Source organism: Miscanthus floridulus, chromosome 9, assembly GCF_019320115.1.
Source record: "Miscanthus floridulus cultivar M001 chromosome 9, ASM1932011v1, whole genome shotgun sequence".
NCBI classification, from domain to species: Eukaryota; Viridiplantae; Streptophyta; class Magnoliopsida; order Poales; family Poaceae; genus Miscanthus; species Miscanthus floridulus.
Window position 1 is genome coordinate 3,909,638 of NC_089588.1, and position 17,277 is coordinate 3,926,914.

Genomic DNA, 17,277 nt, shown 5'->3' on the forward strand with positions numbered 1-17,277 from the left:
AGTACGGAGGAGAGACGTTGGGCGCGAATGCTGCTGCTGCTTGTCCGTTCTCCCTCTCTCTCTCACGAGTCTACTCCCTTGCTTTACCTCTGTCTACCCTATCTTGTCTCTGTCCAGCGCCTCCAGGTGGCTCCTGCTAATTAAGTCTGATGGATGGAGCACGCAACGCATGGGATCAGATCAGCAGGGGCAGGAGCATCCACGTCCACGGCCAATGTCAGAAAGTCCTCGGCAGCCCATACCCTGTCCTCTGCTGTCCTTGTTTGCCCGACCTTGTTTCTTTTTTTTTTCTACAGGCAAGCAGTCGGAGCCGTCCTTACCAACCTGCTTTTCCTCGGTTCCTGCCTCGCGCCAGCCATGAGCGCCCGAGCTCCTTGCGCGCGCGCCCCTCGGCTCTACGCAGCCGAGCCGGCCGAACCGCGACCGCCCGAGTCTCTTGGCCAGCTGTTTCCCCGAGCTGTCCCTGCTCTTTCCCTTGCTCAAGGCAGAAGCATCGACGATCTCTTCGTTTCTCTCTCGCGCTGCTCGCGCGGGCTCGTCTGCACCGCCTCGGCGCTGCCCCTCCGTCTTTGTTGTTTTTCCGAGCCGAGCACCCACCTAGGCGGCGTCCGCAGTCACAGCGCCTCCCCCCCCGCACTCGGCTCTCCCTTCCGTGCGTCTGCGCCCCTTCTCCCTTCTCTTCTCGCGCTGCTCGCGCGCGCTCCCATGCCGGGCCGCCCTTCCCTTTCCGCTGTTGACCCCGCACAGCGCCCGCTCGACCCACGCCGGTTCAGCTGCTCCACGGCGCAGCTCCTCCAGCGCCGGTGCTCCTTGTTGTTCCATGGCCGTCTCACCATCGCTCAGGCCGAGCATCGCCGTGCCTCGTGGCCATGCCGGTGCTCCGCCCTCGGCGTCCTGGACGCCCGCACCCCGCCATGCGTGAGTGCGCGAGCCTCGCCGTGCTGGACCGTTCCACCACACAGCCGCGCTCCCCGGCGTCAGCTGCGCCATGTCCACCGGCGTCGATGGCCGCTGCCGCTTGTTCATCCATCGCCGAGCCTCCAGCGCCCCTCCTCCTCCTCGGCGCCCGTGCCACGGTGCGCTGGTGTTCCCGCCGTGTCCCACGGCTGGACCGCATCGGGCCGTCTCTGGCGAGGCCATGGCCACTGCCGTGCGCCCTGGCTCGCGTGGCCAGTGGGCCACGGGCTGTCACGGGCCAGGCTGCGGGTGTCCGCAGGTGCGCCTCACCGCCGCGCAACTCCCGCGCTGCTCCCCTCCCAGCTCCTCTGCTCGACTCTACGATGAAGACAAGGTGAGGAAGGGTGGAAATCCAAGGAATAGAAATACGTAGGGTGTTTTCTGAAAAATACGTGACACGAGTGAATAGTGCCTATGTCATGCAGATTGATTTAAGTAAAGTGCGAGGGTCGAAATGCTATTTGGCAACGCTGATGTCTGGTCCTAGCCGGGTGGGCCGGCCTGCTCGCTGCGCCGCACGTGGGCCGCTGGCCTGCCTGCCGCTGGGCTGGCCGGTCAGTGCAGCGTCGAGTTGGGCTTGCTCACGCCCGCCTGGGCCGGCCGTTGGCCACTGACTGCGCCTGGCCCGTTGGCCTGCCGCCTGGGCCGCCCGCGCCAGTGCGCGCCTGCGGGCCGAGCTAGGCCTTTCGGCCTGTTTTCTGTTTGTATGTTTTCGGTTATTTTGTTAAATTAGTGCTCTTCAAAAATTGAAAATAAAGTGTAGAAAAATCATAAAAATGTGAAACCAGTTTTGTTAGTCTCCTAAAATCATGATCTACTTGTTAGTATATTTTGTTCACATAGTTTGATAATAATCTTAGGAGCTATATAATTAATTTGGGATACTTAATAATGTAAAAAGACAACTGGTAGGAATTGTTCTGATAAATTGGCAATAGTATTGAATATGAAATTTGTATAGTAGGGTCCTAGCAATATTAGGTACTCACTGTAAAGTTTGTAGCTCTGGAATAATGAGTTTGCTAAATCAATGATGATGCCATATTTCGAATAATGATTAAATCGACGGAATAAAATAAATAAACAACTTGGGTTTATGTAACGAAAATAATTGTTGGGAAATAACGTCTTATGCGACAACGTGTATATATAACCTAAGTACGGTCGTCGTTAGAACTAGCTCGTTAACTTGAGATGCGTAAGGCGTATTTATATGAGTCACGATTGCAGTCAATTAGTTATATCTTTGCATGGCATTACATTGCATATCATAATAGGGACGTCGATGGATCACGGAGTCGTCGGGAGTTGCTGGAGGAATGGTGCTTTTGGAGATCATGTCGCCATGATGGAAAGCTAACTTCTAATTATATTTTCCCAGGCAAGCCCCGGTGCATAACCCCTACTTTCTGCAGTTTAAATTATAATTGTGCATTAAGTTTTAAGGAGTTGAATGAAACCCACTTGCATATATATATCTTTATCCTATGAGTCTTACTAGTATGACAGGATCGTGTAGATTGCTATGCTACAGGACTCCGGTAGAAGTCGAGTGATTGCCTGTCACTCGCGAGATATAGGAAATATGTTACTATATGATTATCACCTGGAATATATAAAATGGTGGAAAGGAAAAATGGTGACTGGGCAGGGATGTGGTTTGGGTATTGGTGGGTGTAAGAAGTTGTGTCGCCGTGGAGGCGGGTCATAGCTTGGTTACACCGTTTCTCCCTGTCTGGTCGATTAAGGACCGATCGTGCATATGACTCTAGGCAGGTCACAGACTTATTATCCCGAGCACATACTTATGTATGGGCGCTTGGAAGACTTGTTGCTCTCTTGTCGCGGATCCGGCTCTTTCCGGACCGACTGTCTGGGTTTGTTTTTGGTGGAGGAGGTCCTTGCACCGCGCTGAGTCCGGGACTCAGGGGCGGGGGCTTGGAGTCCCAGTTTGGATGGGGACCTGGACACCCGGGACAGGAGAGTGATGGGTCGGTCCTGCTTGTGCCTAGGGTACAAGCGGGGCGTGTGTTTTCGGGGTACCCAGCTGGGGGCATTGATTCGCGAATCGCCGGGCTATCCGGTACGGCTTGTCTACGGTTTAGCATCGTAGTAAGAACTGAAAGATGAAAGATGGAAGATGAACAAAGGAAATCTGATTGCTTACCACTTGCTTGAAAGTAGCACAGGTGCTTACATAGAATGGTTAGTTAATGAACCAATGCGTCTATTAATAAAAATCAAATATAAGGGCGCACGCTTAGTAATGCTTTCTGCAAATGCAACCCACAAGCCAGATGGCCTTTCACATCCTTGGAGTCTTTTCTTTTCTCCTATCGGGTAAGTCTTGCTGAGTACAATTGAGTACTCAGGGTTTTATTCCCCCTGTTGCAGGTAACAGGTGGACGCTTGAGCTGACCTTTGTGTGTGGATTCCTCCTGGTGGGCTCAGAGAGGATTTCCTTTACGCTGCGATCGTAGTTGTTATGTATAACTCTCACCAAATGTTTTTATGAATGAAAGTACTACAATTGTGTCATCATTTACGTATCAATAATTCATCATGCCATGATTAGATATTTATTTCCGCTGTAATTCTGATCACATGCTTATATTCCGTTGTTTAATTAAATTGTTTATAACGCTGATAATATGATTACATTCCTCTATTATAATAATAAATGTTATACTCTGATGTACATGTAAAGTGATGTAAGAACTGGTTAAGAATGATGTAAGCTTTATTCTCTCATTTGTGATCCTGATGGCAAAAACGTGGATTTTCGGGTTCTCCCCTGGGGTGTGTCCGACGGAACCGAGTAATTTAGTGTTCTCCCTCGAGTGCTTAGTGTCTAATAGAAGACGAGCATTCATGTGAGGCATTAAATTAGGCGGTTCTGCCACAGGTGGTATCAGAGCATAAATGAGGAAATAAAGCTTCGAAAACCTTTTCTAAACTAAAATTTGACAACCTATTGTTGCAAAAGTTAGGACGTTTATATGCGAAGTTATATAAGTAGCCCTATTACTATGGTTATGTATCCAGGATAGATGGCACTTAGCTGACTTAGATAGGGTTAATCAAGTTTCTGCAGGTACACTGACTCGAGCATAGTCCGATAGTATCGGCTAGTTACAGGGAGAGAACGATGTGCCAAAACTTTGAGAACGGTTGCCCTATATGTGGCAACAGTGAAAGGACGTATAGGACGTGCATTCATGCATATCCTGCCTATGCATTGTAGTACTCGTATTACTTGTAGATACGCTATCCATAGGTGTCACGCGTGTCGTATTGTGCACGACTGACTCGTCCTGTTCTAGAGTTAGGTCTGAACTGTGGCTTCGTGTTTCGTGTTCGCCCGTGGTTCACGCCGGTCGTGACCCACGTCTCCCCATACCCCTTTCTGCGCTCTTGTCGAACCCTTGCCCTGCAGTCGTACTAGTCAATAATAGCATCGCACGTCGCTCGCCTCGAACGCACGGAAATTGGTCGATTCGTCGTAGTGACCCCGCGCGGGAACCCTAGTGAACCGCGCCAGGACCACTGAACGCTCTGCCTTTATAAGTAGAGCCTGACTTAACCATTGGTACCACCACTCGGCGCCCTTTAGCTCGCTTAGCTTTTCCTTTGAGCTAGCTTTTCGCTCAGCCTTCCTTGCAACCACCGCCCAAGATGGCAGGAGCCTGGGTTAGTGCTTACTGCCTAAACGTTGAGGGTTTTCCCAGAATCCTGCATGCCACCTTGCAAAAGCTCGGAGTCAATGATCGCCCCGAGTATGAGGGCCATGAGTATGAGGAGCATGGCACCGAGCGGTGTGAGGTTACCGTCTATATCGGGAAGAGTGAGGAGTTCCCCGACCGCACTGAAGCCTGGAGTGTGACCGCAACCGGGTTTCGCTTCGTCGACACCTACCAGGTTGTGGCCCGCAAAGCCTTGCGGTACCTCTGCCAGATCTATGAGGAGCCCATTGCTCGTACCCCCATGCGGTTCTTTCCTCCTTTGGACAAGAATCGGCGGGCATGGAGGGCCCGCATGGAGTTTTTGCAAGGACGAGATGTGCAAGAGGACAGTCCCACCGTGGTGCACTTGACCACGTACCTACTCGCTCTAGATGAGCAGTACGACCGTCAAGCCTTGGAGCTGAGGGCGTGTCTTCGGCGCGCCGAGGAAGCCGAGATCTTCAACCGGATGCTCCAGGTGCAGCTCGTCGAAGCACATGCCAGCGCTGCAGCTGCTGAGAGCCGAGAGGCTACCATGGAGGAAACTCTAAAGGAGGCCGAAGATCGGCATGTCCATCAGCTGCAAGTGGCCTATCTTGTCACCAGGGCCGAACGGAGGATGTTGGCTGCTGGAAGGTAGGATGCCCCGATCTTGGAAGGGATCCCTATCCACCCGCCCGAGAGAAGAAGAACCGGTGTTGCAGCACCGCCAGCACCTCCACCCTCGGAAGTGTCAGAAGAAGAACCCTTGATTCCTCTCACTCAGCCGTTGTCCCGTGAGGATGTAGATTAGTTTCCTTGGGACGTTGTACCCGTAGTAGTAGTGCTTGTTGTCGCTGTCCCCCGGTATTGTATTCTTGCCGTTGTTGTTCGTCCGTAGTTGTTGAGATCGTCCGACCGTAGGTGAATGCTACGTCGTGAATGTGAGCCTGAATGCCTGTACGTTGTACCCGTATAAGCCCGTTGGAACATGAATTTTATTTATTCGCTGTGTTTATTGCGTTCATCTACCTTCGTTAGGTGTGCTTAAGAGTTTCATGGGTGATATCAAGTGTGTTATAAGAGAAGTTGCCATTCAGATGCCAAGCAGATCAGCCGTGATTGGATGTTATTGGACATTGTATCAACTAATTGTGGATGTCCCCAACAGAACACTTGAATCTCTTTAAAACAAATCCGCCGTTGGATTTGAATTCCTTGTCCCTTGTTGCGAAGGGAACCTTTGTTGTTTGAATTTTTCCCTTGCGATACCCCCTTACTCTGTGGTCTATGACCCCACTGCCTTCATGGTGTGTAAGTTGATGATAGTTGCCTGGTTAAAAGCTTATGGTGCCGCGACGAAACCGAGGGCTCCGTGTGGAACAGCTGCCACATGTGACGCTGCTCGGCACGCGCTGGTATCGAGGTTGTTAACCAAGTACCTTTACCAAGTTACACCGCCGTACCATTTTGTTTTAAAGTTTTCTTCTTGAAAATGTTCGGGTGTTCAAACGGGAAATCCATAATGGGGATGCAAAAGTGTCTTTCAAGGTAAAAAGGAGATGGTTTGGAGAAAGAAAGTATGACATGATCTGGGTTTACAGAAAAGACGGATGTGGTCAAGGAAGGTCAGCAGTGGATAGTCGGGAGTTGTTGCAAAAGTCAGAGTGGACGTTTTGTCCCAAGCCCTGTGCTTAGTTGACCGTGCTATGCATGCCGGGTTATTTCGATGCGTGCCCTGCGAACGCCGTCTATGTCGGGATCGGTAGCATCCCATTTTTGCGTGGCCGCGGCATCGTGCAGTGCTCGCCATCTTTGTGCACTGTGCACTTCTCCTTTCCTAGCATCCGGTCGGCTCTCTACCCCGCACCGTCGTTCACCGTACCGGACCCCCACTCCATTTCCCTCTCTTTTCCTTCTTCTTTTGGTGACGCGACCGCCCGCACGCCTACCTCATCGAGCGGACCCCCTCTACTCTCCTTTATTTCCCCCTCCGCCGCTCGCACAGGAAGCGCACCATGTTTTCGACCTTATCTCCACAGCATGCACCGTCTGTGTATCCCATCCCCACCGCATCCGCCATCGGTGTGTTGCTTTCCCCTCTTCGTTCACCTCTATAAATACCCTTGGTCCTTGCTCTCCTTCTTCATCCCCATTCCTCTCGCTTTCACAGCAAAGCTACGAAATCCAGTCGACGTTGTGAAGCTAGGTTCGTCTGTCTGAGGTGATGGTGTGACCTGAGAAGAAGAAAGGATCCGGTTCGTCGAAGAAGTTCAAGTTCCCTTGGTTAGTTGGCCTTAGGATTCACGATGTTTTACTTCTCAGTCGACTGTTTTTGGATTTGTTGGTGCTACGCCATGTTTTGGATAATCATTATCTTGTTGTTTCTCCATTGCCCTCGTCTATCTCGACTTCTAGAGTAGGTCTCGGTTGTATAAGGTTGCTCTTAGCCATGTATCTCTAAAGCCCTGCGTGGTTTAGTTTTCGAAGTCATGTAACCTTTCGTGTAACCTCTGATCTATGAAATGTAATCGCGTTTTCCCCTTCTGGTTCTTGCTTTGAATCTCGGGACGAGATTCTCTTTTAGGGGGGGTTGGTTGTAACACCCCGGTGTTACGATCCTTTTTAGCGCCGCGATTTAGGCCTCAATAAAGTTTTCAAAACGAGTTTCTCGGATTTTTATTTAAAATGTATTCGACGCGATACGCGAATCCTGTGTGACGTAATTTCGCAAATTCGAATAAACGTCCAGGTAAAAATTTCAGTGCGTAAAAATAGTTAAGAATTGCTGAACGACAATTCTGGCCAATCGATAACGAACGGTTCGTTCTATTAGATTAAGCATGAAAAGCAATGTTTATAAATAAAATAAAATCCGTTAATAAATAGAACGATATATATATGTATATAGATTTAGAATCAAATTTAAATTCGAGCTTGCTGAATTTTTCCTGTGCCTAGACGTTGCAAATTGACTAAAGTAATAAACCATTATATATATATATATATATATATATATATATATGTATATATGTATATATATATAGGTATGCATGTGTATATATACACACGCACGTCACGACAGTCACTTTAATAAAAAAAAACTTGTAGCAGTGCTTGCCTGTGGCCTGTCTATGTCTGTCCCCGCTTCGTGCTGCTGCTGCCTTCTCTCTTTTTCTATTGATGCTGTCATGTATCATTTTTCATTTCCAACCAATCTTGTACTAGTACGGAGGAGAGACGTTGGGCGCGAATGCTGCTGCTGCTTGTCCGTTCTCCCTCTCTCTCTCACGAGTCTACTCCCTTGCTTTACCTCTGTCTACCCTGTCTTGTCTCTGTCCAGCGCCTCCAGGTGGCTCCTGCTAATTAAGTCTGATGGATGGAGCACGCAACGCATGGGATCAGATCAGCAGGGGCAGGAGCATCCACGTCCACGGCCAATGTCAGAAAGTCCTCGGCAGCCCATACCCTGTCCTCTGCTGTCCTTGTCTGCCCGACCTTGTTTCTTTTTTTTCTACAGGCAAGCAGTCGGAGCCGTCCTTACCAACCTGCTTTTCCTCGGTTCCTGCCTCGCGCCAGCCATGAGCGCCCGAGCTCCTTGCGCGCGCGCCCCTCGGCTCTACGCAGCCGAGCCGGCCGAACCGCGACCGCCCGAGTCTCTTGGCCAGCTGTTTCCCCGAGCTGTCCCTGCTCTTTCCCTTGCTCAAGGCAGAAGCATCGACGATCTCTTCGTTTCTCTCTCGCGCTGCTCGCGCGGGCTCGTCTGCACCGCCTCGGCGCTGCCCCTCCGTCTTTGTTGTTTTTCCGAGCCGAGCACCCACCTAGGCGGCGTCCGCAGTCACAGCGCCTCCCCCCCCCCCGCACTCGGCTCTCCCTTCCGTGCGTCCGCGCCCCTTCTCCCTTCTCTTCTCGCGCTGCTCGCGCGCGCTCCCATGCCGGGCCGCCCTTCCCTTTCCGCTGTTGACCCCGCACAGCGCCCGCTCGACCCACGCCGGTTCAGCTGCTCCACGGCGCAGCTCCTCCAGCGCCGGTGCTCCTTGTTGTTCCATGGCCGTCTCACCATCGCTCAGGCCGAGCATCGCCGTGCCTCGTGGCCATGCCGGTGCTCCGCCCTCGGCGTCCTGGACGCCCGCACCCCGCCATGCGTGAGTGCGCGAGCCTCGCCGTGCTGGACCGTTCCACCACACAGCCGCGCTCCCCGGCGTCAGCTGCGCCATGTCCACCGGCGTCGATGGCCGCTGCCGCTTGTTCATCCATCGCCGAGCCTCCAGCGCCCCTCCTCCTCCTCGGCGCCCGTGCCACGGTGCGCTGGCGTTCCCGCCGTGTCCCACGGCTGGACCGCATCGGGCCGTCTCTGGCGAGGCCGTGGCCACTGCCGTGCGCCCTGGCTCGCGTGGCCAGTGGGCCACGGGCTGTCACGGGCCAGGCTGCGGGTGTCCGCAGGTGCGCCTCACCGCCGCGCAACTCCCGCGCTGCTCCCCTCCCAGCTCCTCTGCTAGACTCTACGATGAAGACAAGGTGAGGAAGGGTGGAAATCCAAGGAATAGAAATACGTAGGGTGTTTTCTGAAAAATACGTGACACGAGTGAATAGTGCCTATGTCATGCAGATTGATTTAAGTAAAGTGCGAGGGTCGAAATGCTATTTGGCAACGCTGATGTCTGGTCCTAGCCGGGTGGGCCGGCCTGCTTGCTGCGCCGCACGTGGGCCGCTGGCCTGCCTGCCGCTGGGCTGGCCGGTCAGTGCAGCGTCGAGTTGGGCTTGCTCACGCCCGCCTGGGCCGGCCGTTGGCCACTGACTGCGCCTGGCCCGTTGGCCTGCCGCCTGGGCCGCCCGCGCCAGTGCGCGCCTGCGGGCCGAGCTAGGCCTTTCGGCCTGTTTTCTGTTTGTATGTTTTCGGTTATTTTGTTAAATTAGTGCTCTTCAAAAATTGAAAATAAAGTGTAGAAAAATCATAAAAATGTGAAACCAGTTTTGTTAGTCTCCTAAAATCATGATCTACTTGTTAGTATATTTTGTTCACATAGTTTGATAATAATCTTAGGAGCTATATAATTAATTTGGGATACTTAATAATGTAAAAAGACAACTGGTAGGAATTGTTCTGATAAATTGGCAATAGTATTGAATATGAAATTTGTATAGTAGGGTCCTAGCAATATTAGGTACTCACTGTAAAGTTTGTAGCTCTGGAATAATGAGTTTGCTAAATCAATGATGATGCCATATTTCGAATAATGATTAAATCGACGGAATAAAATAAATAAACAACTTGGGTTTATGTAACGAAAATAATTGTTGGGAAATAACGTCTTATGCGACAACGTGTATATATAACCTAAGTACGGTCGTCGTTAGAACTAGCTCGTTAACTTGAGATGCGTAAGGCGTATTTATATGAGTCACGATTGCAGTCAATTAGTTATATCTTTGCATGGCATTACATTGCATATCATAATAGGGACGTCGATGGATCACGGAGTCGTCGGGAGTTGCTGGAGGAATGGTGCTTTTGGAGATCATATCGCCATGATGGAAAGCTAACTTCTAATTATATTTTCCCAGGCAAGCCCCGGTGCATAACCCCTACTTTCTGCAGTTTAAATTATAATTGTGCATTAAGTTTTAAGGAGTTGAATGAAACCCACTTGCATATATATATCTTTATCCTATGAGTCTTACTAGTATGACAGGATCGTGTAGATTGCTATGCTACAGGACTCTGGTAGAAGTCGAGTGATTGCCTGTCACTCGCGAGATATAGGAAATATGTTACTATATGATTATCACCTGGAATATATAAAATGGTGGAAAGGAAAAATGGTGACTGGGCAGGGATGTGGTTTGGGTATTGGTGGGTGTAAGAAGTTGTGTCGCCGCGGAGGCGGGTCATAGCTTGGTTACACCGTTTCTCCCTGTCTGGTCGATTAAGGACCGATCGTGCATATGACTCTAGGCAGGTCACAGACTTATTATCCCGAGCACATACTTGTGTATGGGCGCTTGGAAGACTTGTTGCTCTCTTGTCGCGGATCCGGCTCTTTCCGGACCGACTGTCTGGGTTTGTTTTTGGTGGAGGAGGTCCTTGCACCGCGCTGAGTCCGGGACTCAGGGGCGGGGGCTTGGAGTCCCAGTTTGGACGGGGACCTGGACACCCGGGACAGGAGAGTGATGGGTTGGTCCTGCTTGTGCCTGGGGTACAAGCGGGGCGTGTGTTTTCGGGGTACCCAGCTGGGGGCATTGATTCGCGAATCGCCGGGCTATCCGGTACGGCTTGTCTACGGTTTAGCATCGTAGTAAGAACTGAAAGATGAAAGATGGAAGATGGACAAAGGAAATCTGATTGCTTACCACTTGCTTGAAAGTAGCACAGGTGCTTACATAGAATGGTTAGTTAATGAACCAATGCGTCTATTAATAAAAATCAAATATAAGGACGCACGCTTAGTAATGCTTTCTGCAAATGCAACCCACAAGACAGATGGCCTTTCACATCCTTGGAGTCTTTTCTTTTCTCCTATCGGGTAAGTCTTGCTGAGTACAATTGAGTACTCAGGGTTTTATTCCCCCTGTTGCAGGTAACAGGTGGACGCTTGAGCTGACCTTTGTGTGTGGATTCCTCCTGGTGGGCTCAGAGAGGATTTCCTTTACGCTACGATCGTAGTTGTTATGTATAACTCTCACCAAATGTTTTTATGAATGAAAGTACTACAATTGTGTCATCATTTACGTATCAATAATTCATCATGCCATGATTAGATATTTATTTCCGCTGTAATTCTGATCACATGCTTATATTCCGTTGTTTAATTAAATTGTTTATAACGCTGATAATATGATTACATTCCTCTATTATAATAATAAATGTTATACTCTGATGTACATGTAAAGTGATGTAAGAACTGGTTAAGAATAATGTAAGCTTTATTCTCTCATTTGTGATCCTGATGGCAAAAACGTGGATTTTCGGGTTCTCCCCTGGGGTGTGTCCGACGGAACCGAGTAATTTAGTGTTCTCCCTCGAGTGCTTAGTGTCTAATAGAAGACAAGCATTCCTGTGAGGCATTAAATTAGGCGGTTCTGCCACAACCGGCCTTCTCATTGGCCGCGGCATTCCTCTGCAGCAGCTCGTCTCGCTCTTTTTGGAGTCTGGCAATCTCCTCTCCATCCAGCTTAGACCTCGCCGACAGGTCATCGAACATCCCGTGCGCCTCCTCCGCATCCTGACGCGCCTAGGCCTCCCGCTCCTGGACGATAGCAAGCTGGGCGGCCATGTTTGCTCGCAGCCGGGCCTCCTCGGAGAGGCGATCCCGCTCCGCCTTCTGCTCACGGAGGAATTGGGATTTTTTCCGGCTACGAGCAACAAGAATCTGAGGAGGAAGAAGACTGATATCAGAAATGCGAAAACACAAAAACATACGAAGAAAGAAGAAAGCCCAGAAAATACCTGAGTGGTAGGGATAACGATCTCACGGAGGGCTCCTCTGGCCTGGTCCAGGGCGTTCAGCATGGTCGAGATCCCGATGTCAAGACCTTCTCGCTCCATACTCTCGGAATGATCATTGAGCGAGAAAAGAGCCGACGTCAGGTCTTGAGCAGCCATCCACTGGAGCGGCGGCTCCCCCCGCGTAGGGGAGCGGCTTCCTCCCGACAAAGGGGCCGGTGGCGGCTCCCTCCTGACCCTGTGCGGCACCACCGCCGCACTCAAGGACCCTCCGGCTGGACCCTCCTCCGTCTAGACCACTTTGAGCGCCATGGGCAGATCCACGTGGGCGCCTGGCGGTGCGGATTGCACCATGCCCTCGGGTGCCACCACGACCGCGCCTGGCTGATCCTGGCTTGGCGCAATCACGATCACCTTCACCGGCAGTATGCGGTCCTCGGCGGGCTGTTCCACGCCCGCCATGGAAGAAACCGCTCGCTCAGTAACCTCCGCGGGCGTGGGAGCCACCATGGACGCCGTCGGTTCGGCCAACGTGGCCCCAACATCGGCACCACTCCTGCCCGAAACAGGGGCGACTCCAGGCGACGCCGTCTGTCCCGCTTGAAGGGCGAGACTCTTCTTGGGCGCCAGCCCCAGGGGGTGACCCGTCCGTAAGAACCTACACAAAGGTAATAACCGTTAAGTCAAAATAAAAATGAAAAAGGATGAAAACAGAGGAATCAAAAGCTTACGTTGACGTCCTCGGCCGGCGGAAGCGTTTTGGGGACGGATCCCCAAATCCCTGCCCTGACTCGTCCGGACAGGACCGTTTCGTGCCTACCCCCTGCTCCGGGGCAGGGGGGTTCACCTCGTCGGGCGCGACGCCGGGGTTGCTCCCCTCCATCATCTCGTCGGGCGTGGCACCGAAGCCGTCCCCCTCCATTATCTCGCGGGGCGCAGCACCGGAGCTGCTCCCCTCCATCACCTCGCAGGGCGCGGCATCAGAGCTGGACGCGGCTCCGGTGCCACCCTCCTCCACGATCGCCTTAGGGCCGGCGACAGCAAGCCCGGCGTCCCCCGTCCACCGATCCTCGGCCGGCACGCCGTGCGAAGCGGCGGACTCGCTGGCCTCCACTGACCTCATTGATTCACTTCCCTCCGCGTGAAAAGCGAAGGGCCCCTGCACAGGTGGGTGGCCACTCGTCAGCATTTCCTCATCCTCCAGGACGCCCCAATCTACGTCGATGGCTACCTCGTCGTCGTCATCATCATCATCATCATCGTCGTCATCCTCACTGCTCACGTCCTCTCCCCGATCCCGTGCCTCCTGCTTCAGTCGTTTCGCCTTCTTCATCTCCTCCTTTGCCTTCTTGTCCCGCTCGGCCGCGAGTCGATTCGCTGCCGCCACAACCTTGTCCTTCGGCAGCGGGGCTGGACTATCCTTGAAGACTAGCCCCCTCGGCTAGCCCCAACATTACAAAAGCAAGTGTTAAAAAAGGGAGATTCAGGAGAAAGAAAAGAGTGCGGGAGAAGAGGGCTTACGAATTCGAAGAACCCAGGCTCCGGCCGCATTGGAGGATGCCCGAGCACCGGATACACGATGTCGAGGACCCTGCCGGCGGAATCCTTCGTCGGCTCCGTCGCCTCCTTGATACACTGCGCCACTTCCGAATAAGGGAGCGCCTCGTCAACGAGCACCGTCCCCTCGAACGATATCCCGGGCATCATCTGATGCAGGGGAAGCACACGCGCCATCAGTGGTGCCACCCTCGTCGCGTGGTAGGCACCGATAATCCCCGACCCCTTTACACCCCGACCCTTCAGGGCATAGAGGGCGGAGAGAAGGTCGGAGATATGTTTCTTGTCTTTAGACTAGACGCCCCAGCCCCATGACTCCGGAGCATCCACAATAAGACGTCCGGTGTACTTCAGTAGGGTGGCACTCACATCATCCCTAACATAAAACCACTACGAATGCCATCCCTTGTTGGATGTAGCCAGACACATGTACGGGTAACCCTTCGACCGGGTATGGCGCAGATGAATGCTGGCGCACCCCATCGGCGCGTTCACTTCTTTCCCCCCAATCTTCCTCTTCGACAGACTAATGCTAAAGAAATACCGCCACAGATCAAAATGGGGATCGATCCCTAGGAAACCCTCGCACAGGGCAACGAACGCCGCCATATGCGGAATCCCATTGGGAGTGAGATGCTACAGCTCTACCTCATAGTAATCTAATAGCCCCCGAAGGAATCTATGCGCGGGTACCCCGAATCCCCGCTCATGGAAGATGGCAAAGGAGACAACATACCCTTCAGGCGGCACCGGCTCACCCTCGTCGCCGGGGAGTAACCACTCCTGGACGGTGGATAGCGGGCGGAGAAGGCCACGGCGGACGAGGCCCTCCAGACGCCGGGAAGTGATGCTTGATCTGCCCCACAACTCCATTGAAGCAGTAGGGGGGAAGGGCAGGCGCGAGCTTAACGGCGGCTGGAACACGAACGCAGGCCGGTCGACGGTGGCGATGCGGGCGCGAGAGGCTAGGAAGATTGGCGGTGGATGTTTCAGAACGCAAAGGAAGGGGAGCGAAATACGGGACCCTAGGGGCGAACCCCGTGGTTTTATAGGGGGCGACGGACGCGAGAAGGGCAACCGTCCACCTCGATCTCCGGGCCTGCCACGCGCGCCACCGCGTCACGTCGCGGGACACGCGCCCGCAGTCCCTATCCTCTCATCCCAAAAATCTCGGCGGACGGTTCGCCTTCCCCAAGCGAATCCGGACTCTCTACCCACCGGGGAAGCACAAGCCACAAAGGCCTGTTCTTTTCTCTTTGGCCCACCTAGGGCCCAGCAACTCGCCGGCCGGCCCAACTAAGAAGGAATCCACGAACAATCCGCCACCAAGGGAAAAAGCACCAGTTAGGACGGCCCCGAATCAGTCCCCAGCGAACGGGACGCCATGACCCACTCGGAAAAACACCTAGTTGATGAAAAACTAAGTCCTCCAGCCTTACCCGCGAAGGGGCCGATACAACCCCCCGGGCGACTCTACTTGAGTCACCCGGGGGCTCGGGGGCTACACCCATCGGGTGCGCTCGCGCGCACCCTCCGGCAAATTAGCTTCGACGAAATCAAAAACAAGCGAGCGCACCCTCCGGCAAATTAGCTTCGATGAAATCAAAAACACCCTCCAGGCAGTTTTACCCGAATCACCTAGAGTCTCGGGGGCAACTGTCGGGGACCTAATACCAGGGTACCCCAGAAGGTGGAACCGATAACCACCGAACGTGAAAAACTTCTGAACGCATAAGGGCTCCATGTCATCCCTTGTTCGAGTGACAAGAGTTCGGTTCCGCCTCGCCCGACACCTTTGGGACGGGCTCGGTCTCGCCCGAGGGCCGAGGGATAAACTCCGTCTCACCCGACGCCTTAAGGGCAGGCTCGGTCTCGCCCGAGGGCTGAGGGATGAATTCCGTCTCGCCCGACCCCGGAGGGGCGGGGTCAGCCTCACCCGACGCCTTTGTGGGATAACCCTGCCTCGCCCCAAAAGCTCAAGGCTAATCTCCGTCTCGCCCGGCGCGTATAGGGCGGGCTCGGTCTCGCCCGAAGGTAAAGGGATGGATTCCGCCTCGCCCGATCCCAGAGGGATAGGGTTAGTCTCGCCCAAGAGATAGGGATTGGTCTCCGCCTCACCCGACGGCCCAGAACGAGCCTCGCCCTGATCGATATCTATCCCTCATAATGATGGGTACAGGACGAGACAAGACGTTCGGGTCAACCATGGCTCCAACGACCATACCCTGCGCCCTGGCAGGAAAAGGACTGCCAGGGAACGACAGGACTGATGCTTTAGACCCTTCCGGGCGCCGCAGAGCCCAAAAGGTATTACAGGTGCGTGCATCTCACCCTGTAGAGTTGTAGGCGCCGTCTTCAGCTCTGGGACACGGAATCCAAACGAAGATATACGACAACCGCTACGCTCCAAGAATGGATTTGCTATCTCCACAAACAACGGATATTCCGTCACCACGCTGTGGACCCGAGGGAGCGGCGCCCTATTCCCGATCCCTCAGGTCCTCCCAATCAGAAGGCCTTGGCCACGGCGCTACACCGGACCCCGACCCCAAATTCTCCCAACAAGGAATCATGGGAACCAGAAGGCGTGCGGAGCAAGGCTGGAGGGAGGCTCATAAGTCAAAACCACTGTACTACAGCCCATACCCTGCGGGCAGCATTCTGTGATTAATCTGACATCCTACAGAGACATCGACAACATGGTAAGCATTTATCTTCCTTCGCACTCATCAGAATGGAGGACCTGACCAGGTAAACGTGAGCCACATGACTAAGTAGAGTACTCATCCTGGAGCCCTCACCCTTGTAAAGCTAGCCCCTTCATCTATAAAAGGGGATGCGCTTCCTCCATTAGAGGGGACGGAAAAATAGGACAGAACAATAAAACGCACTCATACACACAGCTACGAAGCTCTTGACCACCTTACAATCCTTCCATCAGAGACTTGGGACCAGTCCCTCTCTCGACAGTTTGTACCCCTTACTACAGACCGTTCACGGTGCTAATAACACAAGCAGCAGCAAACTGGACGTAGGGACGTTCTGCCCGAACCAGTATAAATCGTGTGTCCTTTAGCGCACCATCCGAGCCTAACGCGCATTACTATAAATTTACTTGCCGGTGCTTGTACGAAACACCGACAGTTGGCGCGCCAGGTAGGGGGCTTTGCGCGTTCCAAATCAGGTCTCGGATGGCCACCCACGCAATCACCTGGGCCCCGGGCGCACACGTGCGTTTCGGCGACCTGGATTTCATCATCACACGTGCGTCCGGTCGTTTTTAGTAAACTCCCCGAGGCATGTTTTTTCGACCGGACGCAGACCAGCGTCCGGTGCTCAACCCTTGCCATTGTGCCGTCTGACAGCTCGACCGGACGCAGCCTTTCAGCGTCCGGTCGCTGAGTGACCCAGCGTCCGGTCAGTAGACCGACGCCAGCATCATTTCGACCAACTCTATTTCAACTCTAACTTCTTCACCCTTGCTCAAATGTGTCAACCACCAAGAATCTTGCATCCGGTGCAATGGAAAATAGACGTTTCATTTTTCCAAAAGCGCCGAATCCCGCCGAGCAAGCTCGGCGGGAGGGAGAGAAGGACCCAAACCCATCTCAACCCTGC